The sequence below is a fragment of the Choloepus didactylus genome, chromosome 1 (genome assembly GCF_015220235.1).
Source record: "Choloepus didactylus isolate mChoDid1 chromosome 1, mChoDid1.pri, whole genome shotgun sequence".
Taxonomy (NCBI): Eukaryota; Metazoa; Chordata; class Mammalia; order Pilosa; family Megalonychidae; genus Choloepus; species Choloepus didactylus.
In genome coordinates this window covers 138,720,965-138,738,619 of record NC_051307.1, presented here as the reverse complement: position 1 = coordinate 138,738,619, position 17,655 = coordinate 138,720,965, and the positions used below count along the sequence as shown (strand labels likewise).

General features: G+C 41.9%; 1 protein-coding gene and 1 long non-coding RNA gene across 2 annotated transcripts in view; one reads left to right on the top strand and one right to left on the bottom strand.

Moving 5' to 3' along the window:
* KCNAB1 (potassium voltage-gated channel subfamily A member regulatory beta subunit 1) overlaps positions 1–17,655 on the top strand; it is a 287,116-nt gene that overhangs the window by 17,246 nt on the left and 252,215 nt on the right.
* The window catches only part of LOC119538870, a 59,041-nt gene continuing 56,736 nt past the window's right edge, over positions 15,351–17,655 (bottom strand). Inside the window, exon 3 of the long non-coding RNA XR_005217666.1 lies at positions 15,351–15,577. This is a non-coding gene — a long non-coding RNA (uncharacterized LOC119538870). The remainder of the gene's footprint in view (positions 15,578–17,655) is intronic.

Below are 17,655 nucleotides of genomic sequence, written 5' to 3'. Positions count from 1 at the left end.
GAAGGTTTTTTGGATGGGTGGATGGTTATGTGAATGATCCAATTTTCATAAGCTTCAAAGACTTGCATGGGATTGTATTACTATATAACCCTCTTTGCTGCCAGCAAAGGATTAATTTCCTACCAGACTTGTTCTCTTTAGATTCATGGTGGAGCTTTCTTTTGGAAGCAGGAATTCTGTCTGCTTTTGGCCTTGGATACTGAAGAGCCTGACCTGTCCTTGCAGTTCCCCAAATTATTCTGCCTTAATGATTGGAAACCAGTGGTTGCTTTTGGTGTCTGTTATACCAACTTAACACCCAGCCTTGTTCCTGAAAAGAATTTAAGGTAGCTCCCAAAGTCACATGGATTACAAGAGAAAAGAAAACTAATACAACAGGGTCAAGACAGGAGTTAAGGATGCTTGTAACCACTTGTCCTGTTGTCCAGACACTAAACAGTGTGTATGTCCTTGAGAAACATCTGCTGGCCATGGTCTGGGTGGGGAGTCCTGCAGGGTGGATTATGCAGGGAGGAACCAAGCCTTTGTTTTTGTTGATTTTATGCTAAGGCTGTGTGGGTCTGTAGGAGATGGTGATTCCTGAATAATCACCTGACCCTTCACAAAGAGGAGGGCAATGAAAGCAAGGTGGTTTCTAAACCCATACTCTCCATGGTAGTAAATAGATCAAGGCATAAAAAAGTGAACACCCACTTGCAAATTATACTTTGGGGAAAGTTTATTTATATTGATAAATATTTACAGGTTCATATATTAATCAATTAGCAATCATATAAGAATTCTGAAACTCCTTTGATGACTGGGATCTTGAGTAGTGAACAGGATATGATGCACAGATGGAGGCAGCCCTGCTTCCTTCTCCAGGGCACACCCGGTCACTTGGCCTTTTTTCAATTGCTGCGGCAGCCTGAGCACTGAAATTACCCAAGTGCCCAGGCATCAGGCCACTCAAGACCGCAACTCCAGGTCCCACTCACTCTGTTCCACACAGAGCTACAACATTTTCTTCTGAGACACACGAACAGAGGGAAGGGCTCTTCAGTTTGTGCATGCATGGTGGAACGATTTTAAAGACATTAACATGTGTGGTTTCTCCCTGAATTTCTTCACTTTCTCTTCCTCATTCAAGCAAGCAGCTTGTGCTTTCTTATTTGCAGAAAATGTGGACAGGGGCTTCTGATTTTTGTTTCCAAAAGCCTAAGCCCATTGGGAGAGTCAGGTTTCAGAAAAGAGTCGTTTCCCAGATTAAGCTGAGATTCTCCTGGATGGGAGGTTGACAGGGCTGAGGGTGGTCAAGGGCCCCAGGCACCTTGCTCCCAGATAAGGAGGACATGATAGGATCTGAGGGAATGACTCCGTGGTGTTGGAGAGGCTGGATTCCCTGCCAGCGGTTCCCAACTTCACCCAACATCTCTGAAGCCCCCTGTGTGACTTGAAAGCTGCAGAGTTGAGGAACAAGTGGTCTGGGACAAAGGCTGTCTCCCTGGTAACCACTGGACCTGTGACCAATGACGGAGGGAATTCTCTGATACCTGGGGTGTGTCCAACCCCAGCAGCATGGCAGGGGCGGGAAGGGACAAATAGTGTCTGAGGTTAAAAATTTCCTGTCAGTGTGGCAGGGGGGATCCCTGAATTGAAATTAAATTAATTTATAGAAAAAAATTTTAAATGATGTATTTTTGCATACCTGTGTTTGTGGCTTGCAATTCTTACCTGTTTCATGTGCGTTTTCAAAAATGAAACAAGGGCAGGAAGGACAACCCAGCTATCACTTGAAGGTGGGAAAACAGCCAACCAAAATAAGGAGGAAGAAGATTAGGACAAATGTTCATACTGCAGAGATATATCATGTTCCACACTTAGCCATGCCAAGGCTATATTGACTTGCTTTTAGAACAGAAGTTGTTTTTATGAAAATTGGGAACTTTGTTCATTTGATGATCTTTATCATCAGTTCTTTTTGTTTTACCTTTCCATGAGAATAGAAATTATTTCTTTGGTTAAAAAGTTCCTCTGAACAGTATACTCATTTTCTCAAAAGAACAATTAAATAGTCTCCAGTAGGGTTGGAACAAGAGAATTTTGTTAAAAATGAAGCTGAGTTTGATAGTGCAGATGTGACTGCAAGGAGAAAATTAAGGGCTCTGAAATGGTCTTCGTGCTGCTATTGCTCCTCTGTTGGGGGGAGAAGCCAAGGCAGCTCAGCAGAGTGATGCTATCTCCAGAAGCCATTGACTGACCATGTTGTTACTGAGATATCACACACAAGTCTGGCCATGCTGTAGCAGGAGTTAAAGGACAGGTCTGTCTCACCATTAAATTATTGTGGTTAAAGCTTTTTTCATATTTAATTGTAATTCTTCAGAAAGAAGTAGAGATTGGACAGAATAATGTTTCTAGCAGAGCATCAGACTCTGATATGTAGGTTCTTAATTATTAAGATCAGTATGATTTTAAATGAACTGATTCATTCAACCACCACTTCCTGAGCTCCCCACTCCGTGCCAGGCACTGTTCTATGTGTTGGGGATACAGCAGTGAACAAAATAGAGACTCAGCCTTTAAAAAGGAAGATGGGGAAACAGATGAATAAACATCTACCATATCAGAAGGTGATACTTTCTGTGAAGAAAAGCAGGGCAAGGGGTCAGCGAGTCGTGGAGGATGCTATTTAAATAGGGTGTACAGAGAGGCGTTTTGACAGCTTTTGATCATAGACAGGAATAAAGTGAGAGCGTGAGGTTTGGGACAACTGGGGAAGGAGCAATCCAGGCTGAGACAACAGCGTGCAAAGGCCCTGAGTGTGCTTGCTGCCTCTGAGTAACATTTAGGAATAGAGACTGGAACCAGGGAGGCAGAGAGCCAGACGGGGTGAGCCTTCTGGTCCGTGGTGAGGACCTTGGGTTTTATTCTGGGTGAGATGGGAAACCCTGCAGGGTTTTGAGCTGAGGAGCAGCATGATCGGGGTGGAGAAGAGACTGTCAGGGCACAAATGGAAGCCAGGAGGGGTTGTTGCAGTCATCCTCGTGAGGCTGATGGTGGGTGAACTCAGAAGGGAGGGATGGAAGCAGTGAGCAGTGGTCAGATTTGGGGTAGACTTGCAAAGTAAAGCCTTTGATGGTGAAGTTCACTTCCACTCAGAGCTTCTAATCTGGAGCTGTTCACTAGAGTGGTTAAAATTGAGTTCGAATCCACCTCCGCCACTAACACACTCTTTGATGCTGCACAAGCTTTCATTAGGAAGATGAACATGAAGACAGTATTTATCTAACAGGTTAAAAGGTTGAGATAAAGTGCTAACTTAGCACAGCACTGATTTTAGCATTTTAATTTTATCACTTTAATGTTGGGATGCAACTTAGAATCAACATCTAAGTTTACTGTAGTCATGTTTCTTTTTTCTGAACAGCTATTATTAAATGGATGCAGCATTTTTCCATTGGTGGGGTTTTAGAATTTTAGAAATATGGAATATAACATAAAATATTGGCATATATACATTTACTAGAATTTAAAATTTATGAGTATTTACTTTCAAATTTTGACCAAAACACATTTTTCCTTTTCATAGGGAATCTATTTGTTATTCCTTATACTTTTCCCTTCCAAAGAAAAAATAATTCCCCTAAAAATTTCAAAATCATAAAACAAACATCTCCTTAGGAATTCTGACAGTTTACTTCTTTCTTGCCTTACCTAATTCTCCGCTTCTATAGTGAGTTGCAAATAATAAATCATTTTTTTAAATTGAGGCAAACATTCAATCACTGAATGTTTTATGTCCCTGACACTGGAAATCTGGATTTTCAGTCTGGATTATTTGCATTTCTGATGAACAAAATTGATACTGAGTCTCTGGTAGGCACAGCCTTGCTGTCCTCAAGCAGGAATGAGACTCTTTACTGCTGAGGTCTCAGTCCTGTTGTTTCACACACAGTGGGGCAGTCTCTACAGGTTGCCACAGCAGAGGCTCTGAGATCCTATGTCCTGTGTTGTCCTTCATGTCCCTGATTCAAGTCAACAAGTCTTTGTCTGGTCCCTCTGTATTATGTCCATAACACTATGGTAGGGTCTGTGCATAAAGCAAAAAAAAAACCAGAATACTGCTTATTCTTTAAGGCCCATCTCACCTTTTACCCTTATTAGAAACAAGTTTTGCCTGCTTAAAACAAATTAAGCACAATATAAGTTAATATAAAATAGATTGATCAATAGAATTATGATCATGTATCAAATAGAATGTTATAAACCGTGTATCCCAACTCACCCCATTCTTGTGGTTGGCACTGAAAAAAAAGGAGGTCACCGACTGCGCTCACAAAAGGAGGAACAAGGAGAGGGCCTACAACCCGCAATCCTGCCACCATCTTTGTGACCAACTTAATTGTCAAGTGTCACAAGCCAGAGAATGCAGGGGCAGAAGATGGGCTTCACAGTTCTAGGAGTGAGAGAGAAAGCTAAGCGCCTAGTGCGATGTTCAGGGGATTCCCATTGTTCAGAAAATGAGATTCTCCTGTACATTCTCAGTTCAACAACCACCATGCGCAGGGCCCATCCACCCCCAGCAGGGTTTGTTGAGAGAAGTGATTTCAGCAGAACCAACCCTGGCACCATCTCCACCACCCATTCCCCCCAAGTTAATACAGGGAGGACAACTGGGGAAAGGCCAAGAGATCTCCTTGTGGAGTTATGTAGTGTTCTTCTTCCCTACACTACCCACCTACAAGGAAAGGGGGTATTTCACCCTCGCAGTCAAATGTTGTGGGTTGAATTGTCTCCCCAGAAAATATATTCTGGTCATAGCTCCCAGTACCTGTGAATGTGACCTTATTTGGAAATAAGGTCTTTGCAGATGTAATCAGTTAAGATGAGGTTGTAGTAGTTAGCATGGGCCCTAATCCAATATGAATGGTGTCCTTATAAGAGGGAAATTTGGACAAGAGACACAGACAGAGGGAAGATGGCCTTGTGGAGATGAAGGCAGGGACTGAAGTAATGCTGCCACAGGCCGAGGAGATCCAAAGGCTACCAGAAGCTGGGAGAGGCAAGGATTCTTTCCTAGAGCTTTCAGCATGGCCTGCAGACACCTTGATTTTGGACTTCTAGCCTCCAGAACTGTGCTGAAATAAATTTCTGTTGTTTTAAGCCATGCAGTTGCTGGTACTTTGTTACAGCAGCCCTAGGAAACTAATGCACCAAGGGGGAAGACTCCAAGAGAATCATTCGTAGATACCCCCCAAACCTTCCACCACCCTCAAAATCAGGGATGGTGATAAGACGACATCTGATAGATATCAAGCCACAGGCATCTTCCAGGGTGTGAAGGAAGGGACAGGAGAGAGATGGCTGGTGCAACATGAGCCAAGGGCATAAAGGAGTATGAAGAAGTAAAAAAGCAGGATCCCAGTTGGGCCTCAGGCCCTGAAAACTGAAACCAATGAGATGAGGCTGTAGGCTACAAAGTTCTGAGCAACACAAGGTGGTACGTGTCAGAGGAGTGTGTAAAGATCCATCAGCTGAGGGTGGGCAGGCTCATCTTGCAAAGGGCACCCCCCACCAAGGGCTGACCACAGCTCCCACCTACTGGGACTCGAGAAAATGAGCTGGGCAGCAGTTAGGACCCAGATGTGGAGAGGACAGAACTCTCCACAGGAATAACAGGGAGGAGACTTCCTTCTTTTCCAGAAGAAGGGTACAAGGAAAAGAAGGGAGAGGTGTCTTATATGCCAATGGTGCCTGACCTAGGGCAAAGTCAGGGATGAGAAGAGAAGAGAAGAGAAGAGAAGAGGACAGAACAGGACAGAAGAAAAGTGTGAATTAAATATGAGGCTGGCATTTTCAGTGGAATGAGCTGAGTCTTAAAAAGCATTTGAAGAAGTCTCTGAAAAGTTATGAAATTGAGCCAACATATCCCCAAGGGAAGCCATCACCCAGCAGAAAGGGGAGGGGTTCAAAGGAGCAGAGTTGAAAGCAGTGAGTTGCAAAAATAAAACTGATGGATATTTATCCCCCAAAGAGTTGAGGCAAGAGTATGTGCTATCGGAGGACAGGAAATGGGAAGATCAGTTTTGACCAGAGAGTTACTTAAGAAGACTTCAAGGTGAAGGTGAAGCTCAAATCTAGCCTTGAAGGATAGGTAGTCGCTGAGCAGAGGGGGAGAACTGCATGAGCCATGCTGGGCCATGAGGGAACAGGCTGGTTGGAGCAGAAGCAGGCGGAGTGTGACAAGGCTGCACAAACAGCTGGCCAGGGCTGAAGTGCTGCAAGCTCCCAGCTGGGGAATTGGGTCTCTGCTGGAAAGACAGTGGAAGTCACTCCATAACTTTTAGCACACAGTGGCGCGATAGGAAGGGTACCTTAGGAAGATGTCCAGCATGCGAGATTAAGAAGAGGCAGAGAGGCTCTTAGGAGGCTATTCCAACACCCAAGTGTGGGACTAAGGTAGCAGGAATGGAGAGAGAAGGGACCCAGCCGCATGACTGTGACTTGTAACATGTGACTGTCTCCTCAGTCCCATTTATTGACTACAATTTAGAGGAGATGTGCACTTGAATCCCTCCCATATGTATTTAAAGACTCATAGTGCAGAGAGGTGGGAATTTGAAGCTCTGCAGCCTGTTTATAGTTATCTATCCAGAAACCGAAGCTCCATCTCTTCACACATGCAACAATCAACTTTGGAGCACCACACTGGTCACATTTTATTTATGCTACTTATTTTTTCCTGTTCTCCATAATTTTGACTGCTCTATTGCCCTCCCCAACTCCTTGAAATGCTTAATAACTAAGGAAACATTATGCTATTAGAATGGGCAGAGCTTAGTAACATGAACAATTGCAGTATTAAGTTGGTTTTACGTGACCACTGAAATTGTGGATGCCATCATTGGATAAAAGATAGATGACAGATATAGTGACCATCACTTCTGATAGGAGACGTGATATTAAACTAAAAACAGAAAGTAAGGCTACATAGTTGCCTTGAAGAAGACAATTTCCCAGAGGTTTTAAATAGCATACCAAGTAAACTATCAGAAGTACCAGAAACAAGGATACTTTTAAAAGGCTAAAACTAATCCAATTTTCCCAAAGTATGTGTGCACAAAAACCAATCATAGAAATGGCAAATATCTCACCATGGTGAGCATAGTTCTATGTGTATTTGAATGGCCAACTATAAAGAAACAGGATTATTGTTGCAAGTTCAGAGGGCACTGGTTTATCATGTATTTTGCCCCCTCTGCATGGTTTGTGGACATTATTTTCAGGGAAGGGAGAGGAGTTTCAGCAGCTGCCTTTGCAGACAGAAACGGCCACCAGCCTGGCTCAGAGAGAACTAGCCCTGAAGGCCCGACTCACTCGATGAGCATTTTCCTTCTTGCCTCCGTGTTTCCGCACTCCCTCAGCCCACCCAACACCTCCAACCGGATCTTTTTGGTTCACGTTTCTATGTCTCGGGGAATACTGTCTTAAACTTCCACAGCATGGGTGGCAGACAACATTAGCTAAAATCCACACCTTCACATGAAATTCAGTGGAAGAATTTCTGCAAATTCTGGATAACATTAGATGCAGTCTGAAAAGGGTATATGTCTTATTAATTCACGACACGTTCGCTGGATTCGATATTAAGATGGACTGGAAAAAATCCAAGAGCTTGGAAGGTGCTTTCAATTTTCTTGGCTACTGTTGTAAGCTGAATAATGACCCCCAAAGATATCCAGGTCCTTGATTTTTATGTGTGTGCGTATATGTCAATACAGCTGCCTTTTAAAAATTAATAATTAAATTGACTGTCAAAGTTTAAATTTAAATTTTACAAAAAGTGAACCCTAACGTAAACTATGGACTTTAGTTAATAATAATAAAAAATAATAAAAAGATATCCAGGTCCTAATCCCCAGAACTTTGAAATGTTACCTTATAATGGTGAAAGGGACTTTGCAGATATGATTAAGTTAAGGATCTTGAGGTGAGGAGACTCCTGGATCATTTGGGTGGGTCCTAAATACCATCACAAGTGTCCCTAGAAGAGGGAGACAGAGGGAGATTTGACTACAGAATGATCAGGCAGAAGGTGATGGGATGACGGAAGCAGAGAGAGATTTGAAGTTGCTATGCTGCTGGCTTGAAGATGGAAGAAGGGGCCATGATCCAAGAAATACAAGGAAGGCAGCTGTGGAAGCTGGAAAAGGCAAGGCTATAGATTCTCTCCTACAAGGAACTAGCTCTGCCAACAGCTTGACTTTAGCCCAGTGAAACTGATTTGGCACTTCTGGCCTCCAGAATAAATGTGCATTGCTTTAAGCCACTAAGTTTGTGGTAATTTGTTACAGCAGCCATAGGAAACTAATACAGCTACCTGTCACCATGATATCCTGGATGCCATAAAATAGCACCAAGCAAAAACCAGGAAACTGGAGGGGAAAACATTGTCAGAGTTTGAGCAACCAGAGTGTGAAGTGAAATTATTTTTTGAACACTGCCAGATTTGAGGAGTAATGGTTTCAGCTCAAAGCCTCCCTCACCTCCTAGCCTTCCTTTCCCACCTGGTCAGAAGTATTCTTTCTCTCACCTCCATGTGTACCTCTCAAAAATTTTTTTCCTGCTATGCATATTTACTAGTTATCTGGGGTATAAATTTCTTATCTTCCAACTTGGTAGTAAACTCCTGGAGGGCAAGGACCACATCTTATACTTTTCCTGGACTCTTTTAACCAACATTTTTTGAGCACTTGCTATATATGAGGCACGAAAGCACTAGAGGGGCAAGGGTGGAGGTGGGGTTGGAAGGCAAAAATGTAAGTAAGTTCATATAAATATGATAAGTGCTATATCAAAGTACATACAGAGGGGAAGTTAAAACTCATTGAGTTCTTACTGTGGATTTGCCCATTGCTAAGTGCTTCCATTCGCTCTCATTTAAAACTCCCAACAGGCCTTTGAGGTTGGTGTTAGTATCTCCATTTTATGGGGGAGGAAACTGAGGCTCAGGAAGGAAACTTGTCCGAGATCACCCAGCCTGCCTGGCTCTAGAGGCCAGCCTCTTATCCATTATATTTTACTCTCTCAATATGCCTGCCCAGCTAGGAAGTAGCATGAGCAGGATCATTAAGTATGGGCAGCCCTCATGGCCCTGAGCCAGAATCTTATACGCTGAAGTCACTAAATGCCAAAAGCCTATTGTCTATTTAAAAGCTGGTCATAGGTTAGGGAGACAGGACAAGTGCGTAGATGATTCCAGCTCAAGCTACAAAGAATTGGTTGCCCTTCATGTTTCTGTGGCACTGTTTTCTTGGGTTTCTACAAAATGTTCCATAATCTGGTAAGCAAGAGGCAGGGAGTTATGTACATACTTTGAAAGGAAAATTGAGGCATCTAACAATGAAATGGTATCCCCAATATCAGAGAATGAACCAGAACTATGGCCAAAGGAAGCTGAGGCTTATCTCCGGGCACTATGTGAATGCCCACTTCGCCTCCTGATGCCGTCAGCCCACCTTGTCAATGGCAGGGTGGTCGCAGTCAACATATCTGGAAGCAGAGTGGGCTGGTCAGCAGGCTGCTCTCCAGGACTCAGGCTTTGCCTCTATTTGACCATGAGGCATCAGCCAAATCATTGAGGTTCTCTGGGAGCCCACCTGTCTACTGCTTCCAAAACAGGGAGCACCTTGCCCACTCAGAGGTCCTGGGATTCCTTCCCGGCCTGAGACATTATAGATTCAAGCACTGGTTCCCATTCCAAGAGCCTGTGTCCCAGAATATGATCAAATCTTTCCCCACCTCTGTCTGATATAAAGTAGAAGCCATCTTTTCACTGTTCATTACAGAAGTTTTACTTTTTTATCACAACCATGACAGTGATGGATTTTGCATCTCAACTATGGCATACATGGGCCAAATTTAAGAAAAAAGCTCCTCACTTACTATTCATGCAGGATAAACCCATTTTATAAAATATCTTAATGTCTGAATTATCATATTCCTTAACTTTATAGGGATATCTTGTTACAAACAGAATTTTCAATGGTGAATGAAAATTTTCTTTCTTCTTAAAATGGTTGAATATGGTTGTGGGGTCCCTGTATTTAGAATGTATACAGATTTGAACTGTGGGCAAATAATAGTAGATACCTCAACAAGGCATTTGTATCATGGAAGAACAATGGTATTTTAACCTATTGTATGAATAAAACAAACATTTCACATACGTGCTTACGTGAAAACACACACATGCATAAATAAGCACCCAGAGATCTACACTTAATAATGCTACAAAATGCATAAACTAAGAAAAATAACTTACTTTACATAGCACTCACATCCTTTTAAAATCATTTCATATCTATTATCTCGTTTTTATTCTTACAAGAATCCTGGGCAATAAGTGGAGCAAGTCTTGTTTCCCTGCATTATAAATGATGAAACAGACACATAGAAGCAAAGCGACTTTAAAAATCAACCTTGTCCAGCTAAGTAGGGACCAGCACCTCTTCCTGGGTTGGAGGTCCAGATCCTTTTCTTAGCATCTTTGCAGAAAATCAACACAATGGAGATTCTGTTATAAACCATATACCACACTGGTTAAGAGTTGTGCTTGGGGTAGGATCCCAATTCAAATCTTGACTCCACCATGTGCTGTCTGTACAATTTTGGACAAGTCATGTAATATCTCATATGCTTCAATTTTTAAAAACCTAAAAAATGAGAAATGATAATACTGTATCATTCACAGTCCACAAAAGGGGCGGCACACACAAGCACTCAAGTTGACAGGGATCAGGGTTTGATAAGGGACTAATGATAAGGGTGAATAGGCAGAGTTAAGGGAAATCAAAGAAGAATGGGAAAGCATCCTGGGATTGGAGGGGTGATTCCTGGATCTGAAGAGACAAGGAAAGGAGCAGTGAGGGGAAGCTGGAGGGAATGCGGCAGCTGTAGGATAGGCCCCCTGATAGCAGCAAGTGATATTGCCAACCTGTATCTCCAAAGAGACAGACCTCAAGCACTTTCCCCTTTGGGAACCCAAATAGAAGCTAGAAGGCCTGTATACATTCTGGTTTCCCGGCTGCTAAAACAAATGCCATACGATGGCTAGCTTAACAACAGGAATGCATTGGCTTGTGGTTTCAGAGGCAAGAAGGCTTGCTCTCCACTGGGGTCTGTATCTTGTGGCTGGTGGGCAACCTTTGGGTTTTCCATCACATGGCAATGCGATTGCAGTGTCTTCTCCATTTTCTTCCAGAATCTGATGATTTCCAGCCTCTGGCTGTTCCCAGAGGCTTCTCTTTTAGTCTGAATTTCACTCTGCTCATTAAGTATTCCAGTAATCTGGATTAACACCCAACCTAATTCAGTTGGGCCACACCTTCACTGAAGTAACATCTTAAAGAGATTTTATTTACAATGGGTCTTCACCCCAGAAACAGAGGTTGGGACCTGAAGAAGCCTTTTGTGGGGAGCATGATTCAGTCCCCAGCAACATGGAAATGCCAAAGATTAGGTCCATGAAGGTCAGCACAGAGGTTAAAGAAAGTGGGAGAGTGAATCTGAAGGGGCAAAATGGAGAATAGCCAGCGCAAGGATACGTTATAGGGTGATTGTGCTAATGATATGCGATGAGACAGGTAAAATGCTTAGCACGAGGCCTAGACCATAATAAGTTCTCAGCAGCAGCTTGTGGTTTAAATTATTGCTTTTATTATTACATTCATTAATAATATCTTCAGGGAGAGATTTCTAGAAACTTGACCAGAAAGAGCCTATTTTGATCTGCAACCTAGAATAATTATTCCATTCAGAGGTAGGAAAGGTAAATCAAACATTAAAAATCTAATACTAGACACATATACAGGACTAATTCATGGGATTAGAAAAGAACATTTATATGTACATTTTAACATTGTGTCTGGTGACAGTGTAATTAAGATTGCATCAGGGCTTCCATTGTGTCTTGCTATTTTTGAGCATTTATAACTGGTTATAAAATTTTGCTCCGGCTGAAACTTGTCTTACTATGTCTCAACCTTTAGATGAAAACTTTTTTTCAGAGAAAAGCCTTTTAATTGTCTTTCACTTGAGTAATGAAATATATGTGAGTGTGCACCGTGGGTGTAGGTGTGTGTGTATTTTACCATTAATATACGCGGTAATAGCTTTGGTTTTCTGTCTTCTTTCTTCACTGTCTCGATACCATTAACCCCACTACTTAATAAGTAAATGACTCAAAAGATGACTCACCTACAATCCCACCTTAGGGAGAGAGAAGAAAGAAAGCAGCAAGAAAAGAAAGAAGTGAAAAAAAAATGGCTATAGGACAGATGACTTACAATAACCTTGCAAATAATATTTTTAATATCTACCAGCCCACATATTCTTGACAAAGCCAGTTCCTGTAGGAGCTGAAACACATAACCATTACTCTGCACCCACATGCCTTAGATTCGCTAGGAAGGAAGACAATGATGGAATTAGTAAATAACATTGCTTATGAAACAGAGGACCCTCCAGAATCTTGTTAATGCAATATGCTAATTTCCATCCAATTGCAGAAATGAAATTTTAGACAGGTAGTTAAATAGTTAAGATATCTAAGGTATATGTACCTCTGAATATATTTACAAAGCTAATCTGCATCTTCAAAGGAAAATACTGCTGGAAGAGCAGTGAAAGAGGGAGAAGAGGAAGAGGATGGAAGTGAAGGAGACAGGAAGTGTGCTGGTGTATTTCTTTCTGGAGGATGTCAATCAAGGGAGAGCTGGTGGGACTTAGAGGGGAGAGGACAGAGGCCATTTCCCCTTCTGTATGTATCCACAGCTCACAGTATCTGTAACACACTTGAAAACACTCAGTTTTTATTTCATATTGCATATACTTTTAGCATCATGACTCAGAAATGAAGGACCTTGAGAGGTCATCTATTCTACTTATCACAATCTCAGATGCCCATGGGGCCAGGTGGATAAAGTGAGGGCTTGATGTGAGCCTCCCCCGAGTCTGGAGAAGTGGAGACCCCAGGCCCATTCCAAAGGGAGGGCAGCTGCCCCTCAGCTTCTCAGCAATCCTTGCTGTGCTGAAATAGGGGCCCCTTGTTGTCAGATCTTCCAAATTTTCAAAAGTAGTTGGAAATTCTCTAGGATGTTAATTCTGTGGGAACAAGGATTTTAGTCTGTTTTGTTTACAGCTGTATCCCCAGTGCCTAGAAGAGTGCATGGCACACAATAAGCACTCAGTCGATAATTGTTGAATGAATGCATATAGAAAAGAAAGAAAACAAGCAAACAAGCTGGATTTTTATGTCACCTCTCTTGAATTTTATTGTTGGCAAGTAGAGTTTTATTTTGTCACGGTTTAATTAAAAGGGTAGAAAACCCCACCTATGTGTGGACGGGACCAAACCAAACTTATCCCCAGGGCTAGGTGCAACTCACCACTGGATACTACTTGGATCTCTTGGATCGAATCCAATTTCCCTATTGTACAGTCAAGGAAATTGAGGTCCCAAGAAATTAATGATTTGTTCAAGGGTCACAGAGACACATAACGGCAGAGCCAGTAAACCAATAACAACCTCTATCTTCTATTTCCCTTAATAGCTTTTTCCTCCTTCACACCTTGTAACTCATTCAAAAACAAAAGCAAAACAACGGCGGCAACAGCAAAAGACCAAGTAATAAAGTTATGTTCCTTTATAAGTGATCAAAGAACAGCCCAAAGCTTTGAAATTCAAAGGCAAATTCCAAGGGGGCATTGGAGTGATTTAGAAAGATACAGGAGGAGGAACCCCTCCAGTGATTCTTACACAGCCAGCCTAGGAGTGAAAATAAACTCCCCTTCCTTACAGTTTGTAGGTCAGAATAGTCCAGGTTAAGCTGTAGTAGCAAACGAACCCCAAACCTCAGGGGCTTCAAATACAAGATTTCTTTCTTGCTCACACTGCATTTCCTTCTTGAATTAGGAGAGAGCTCTGCTCTGTAGCTGCCTCCTTGAGCACTGTCCTCTATAAAGAGAATGTGGCAAATGGCACAGTGGTTCTTAAACTTTCTGTTCAGAAGTGATGCCTGCCACTTCTGCTTGTCTGTCAGTGGCCCGTGCAAGTCACATGACATCACCTAACTTTAAAGTGGGCTTGAAATGCAGGGAGACAGAAATGCTGGTGAACAGTGCCATTCAAGCCACTGACTGCCACACACAACTTCGTGTACACAGTTTGGGAGTCCTGAGAAAAACACCGTCTTCCCCCAATGCATCCTTAGTTTTGTACTGATGTCATGAAAAGCATTAACTTATGTCTACATGCTTGGTTCTTAGACATAGGCTAATAAAAGGAAAACTGATTGCTCTATTAGGCAACATCTCCTATTGAACATTCTCTCTGTCCAATGGGCTTAGGCACTGGTGGAGGAAGTTCTACACCTCACCCGCCCCTTGCTGCAGGTACACCCCACCCCACCCCCACCCCCATGCCCAGACTGGAAAGAGCAGAGGAGCAGCTGAGGGTCAGCACAAGTGACTGACCCAGGAAAGAAGAATATGGAGAAGCATGGTGAGAGGAACTTTTCCCAGCCCCCTTCCCTTCAGTGCCACCCTGTCAAACCAAATATTCATTAGAGTGGACGTGTCTGTGCTAGGCATGGTTTGGTTGCGATTGTTGTGCTCCTCACCCCAAGAATGGCTGGTGTTCAGTGAAGCACAAGTAGTGGAAAAACCGTCATGCACCAGTGGTTCACGCCCACTGGAACAGATGTAAGAGCAAACACAGAACACTTTCTATGTGCAAGGTACTTATATTGTCTGATTATATACTCACAGCATGCCTCTGAGGGGAATACTTTATGATCTCCATTTTACCTATGAGAAAACAGAGACACAGAGAGATTAAGTGACTTGGTCAAGGTCAAAAGCTAGTGAGGGATGGGATTTGAACACATACCCAGCTCCAGCACTCTTAGCTGCTGTACTATGTACTACTTTCTCTATAGCCTTTTTTCCCCTTTCCTCTGTTTTATCTTTGCAGATATATACATTTCAGAACAAAGATTTACACAGGCTATTCTGGGATCCCACATACCTTTTATACCATTTATAACATTGTTTTCATAGCAAAATACATACTGAGTTCCAAACAGCCTGCTTGCAAATAAATGTTTGGGCCCCACTCTATTTATAAGCTGGATATTTCTTGTGTTTCATTTTTAATTTCAGGTAGTTAAAATAGCACTTTAAAGAAACCAGAAAGTCAAGGTCCTCTTACATAGCCCAGAATTAAAAATAGTTGAGATGCATCGTTCATGCCAGTAATGTTCCAAGTCAGTGAGTAGGGAGAGAGCCAGAGGTAGTCAAAGTTACCCTTGAAAATCCTTTAGGAAGACACCACACAGGAGGCCACCAGCCACCTCCCAGCCTGCTTTTTCTCCAGTGCTGGAGCAGGTCTTGGTTTCTTCGGTTGAACCCCAAGTCAGCTGTGGTTAAGGACACGAACAAGCCCATAGCTTCAGGATCACCAAGTCCAGTGAGAAGTTTACACAGTGAGAAGCTCACACAGGGACAGCGACAATGGACCATCCCAGAACAGTCCCTAGTTGAGGGAAATCACCAAAAGAATGGTTTTAATTATTTTTCCTCTTTTTCACTTTTCTGACCCAGTGCATTTCATTGAATTTCAGTATGATAAATGAACATATAATGTGACTGAACTCAGAATATGTATACAATTAGGCAGCCACTGAAAATCTTAGGGCCTCAGATTGATTTTAAAAGCATCACATAAGCATTGTAATTCTTACTCTTTCACCTGCCTCTGTGAAACACTTTAATATTTAGCAGGACCACTGGTCTCCAAGGGAATACCCACTAGAAAAGATATTAAAGAATCTAGGCACCTCATGCCTCTCACCTAATGAGCCTGCTTTCTTAGCTCACATTAGGCTGCAAGTATTTTAAGTCGACATATGTGAAGACACTGTGCTATAGAGGGAGCTGCTTGAAATTTCAGGTATCCACTTTCCTTTCATAAAAAGACGATGCTACTGAAGTGCCCCATATTTCAGATTATTGTTCCAGGAGATGGAGACTGTACCAATTGACCGCATTTCACCTCCTCACTGACTCATCAAGAGGTCCCTCAACAGTCGCAGACTTACTCACCTCTGTTATTTGACTCCCAAATACTTATTAATTTTTCATGATTTGGGTCTAAGTTCTGTAGGAAATGAGGTCTCCCTCCCAACACACACATTGGTGTATGCATTTAAGCTGTTGGTTGACAGGAAGCTTCTTTAGGTATAATGGTAGGTAGTAAGGACCAATGAGTGGAGTGGGTTGAAGATGCCCTTCAAAACTGAAACATTTCTATTCCATTGGTATTCAGGGAGGAATAAAAAGACACATTAAATTCAATAACCCTCAACTCCTACCAAATATCCGTGAATTTGTACTTATTTACATCTTTACAGTAGAACTTCCAGCCTTTAAAACTGTACAATTGTATAATACTCAATCATTCGTGGCCTCAGTTCATCTTGGTTCTGTGTGTACACTGACCCCTCTTCCTAAATCTATCTTTCAGCCATTAAAAATAGCATTAGAGAAGTATTTTTTGAATAAATCCCTTGATCCTGTGTGAGATCTGTGTCATTCTAAAGAATGAAATCTGAGGTGTTTCTTTTGTGTCGTTGAAGGTTACGTTGCCATGGTAATGGCTTATTGTGAAATAATGGGATAAGAGTGTTTGGAACATGGCTCATGGCAACTTCATATTGGGTTCCTGTTAGAATAGCCTGGGCCAAACTTGATTTGTCTAGGTCCCAAATAATCTTTCCATACTTTTATAATAACAAAAATTTGCATTTCTAGCCCAAGGCTGCCTTTTTCTTATCTCATGCCACTTTTAGAACAACCAAAAAGAGAATCATTATGGAAATTGCTTTGCATCAGGTATTACAGAGAAACAAAGATCTCATGGTTTTTGCAGCATTTCAAACATGTAGGGCACTTTGTTTTAATTCCTTCACTTCTGCGTTATTACTACTTCATGAAGACAAGCATTTTCACATAGAACAATTATGAGGAACTGGAATAATTTACTATGCATTTTTAACATTTACTCTCATTTCCTCGGGACAACATATGTTCAATGGAAATACCTCAAGGACTGTATGTGCATTCAAGGCCTGATCAGAAATACGAATAAGAATTACTAGGAAAACAGAAAGTACAATTAGATGCTGCTACATCAACACTTTTTTGAGCTGAATGGAGAGATGCATATTTTCATTTGAATAATTCAAGTTCATCCTGTCCTTGGCAACAGTTTGGCTCTCGTAAGCCTTTTGTAGGCCAAGCTGTATTTTCTAAATTAGTCTATATTGAAATTCACTTTAATTAGGAAGCAAAATAGATAAGTACAAAGTTATTTCATTAAAACTTTGCTCTATAATTTCCATCCATCTCCAGGAAAATGTTGCCTGTATATGCATCCTATGAATCAGTGGCATTTTAGTGATTTTTCAGAGGATACCCTCATTTATTTACGCATTTACTCATTTGATAAGTATTAGTGAGTACTTACTTTGTGCCAGGAATAACCTGATGCAACACACCCACTGGCTTTTGGAGCTCTCAGGTTTAGAACTGGTACCACGTAGGAGCCAGAAG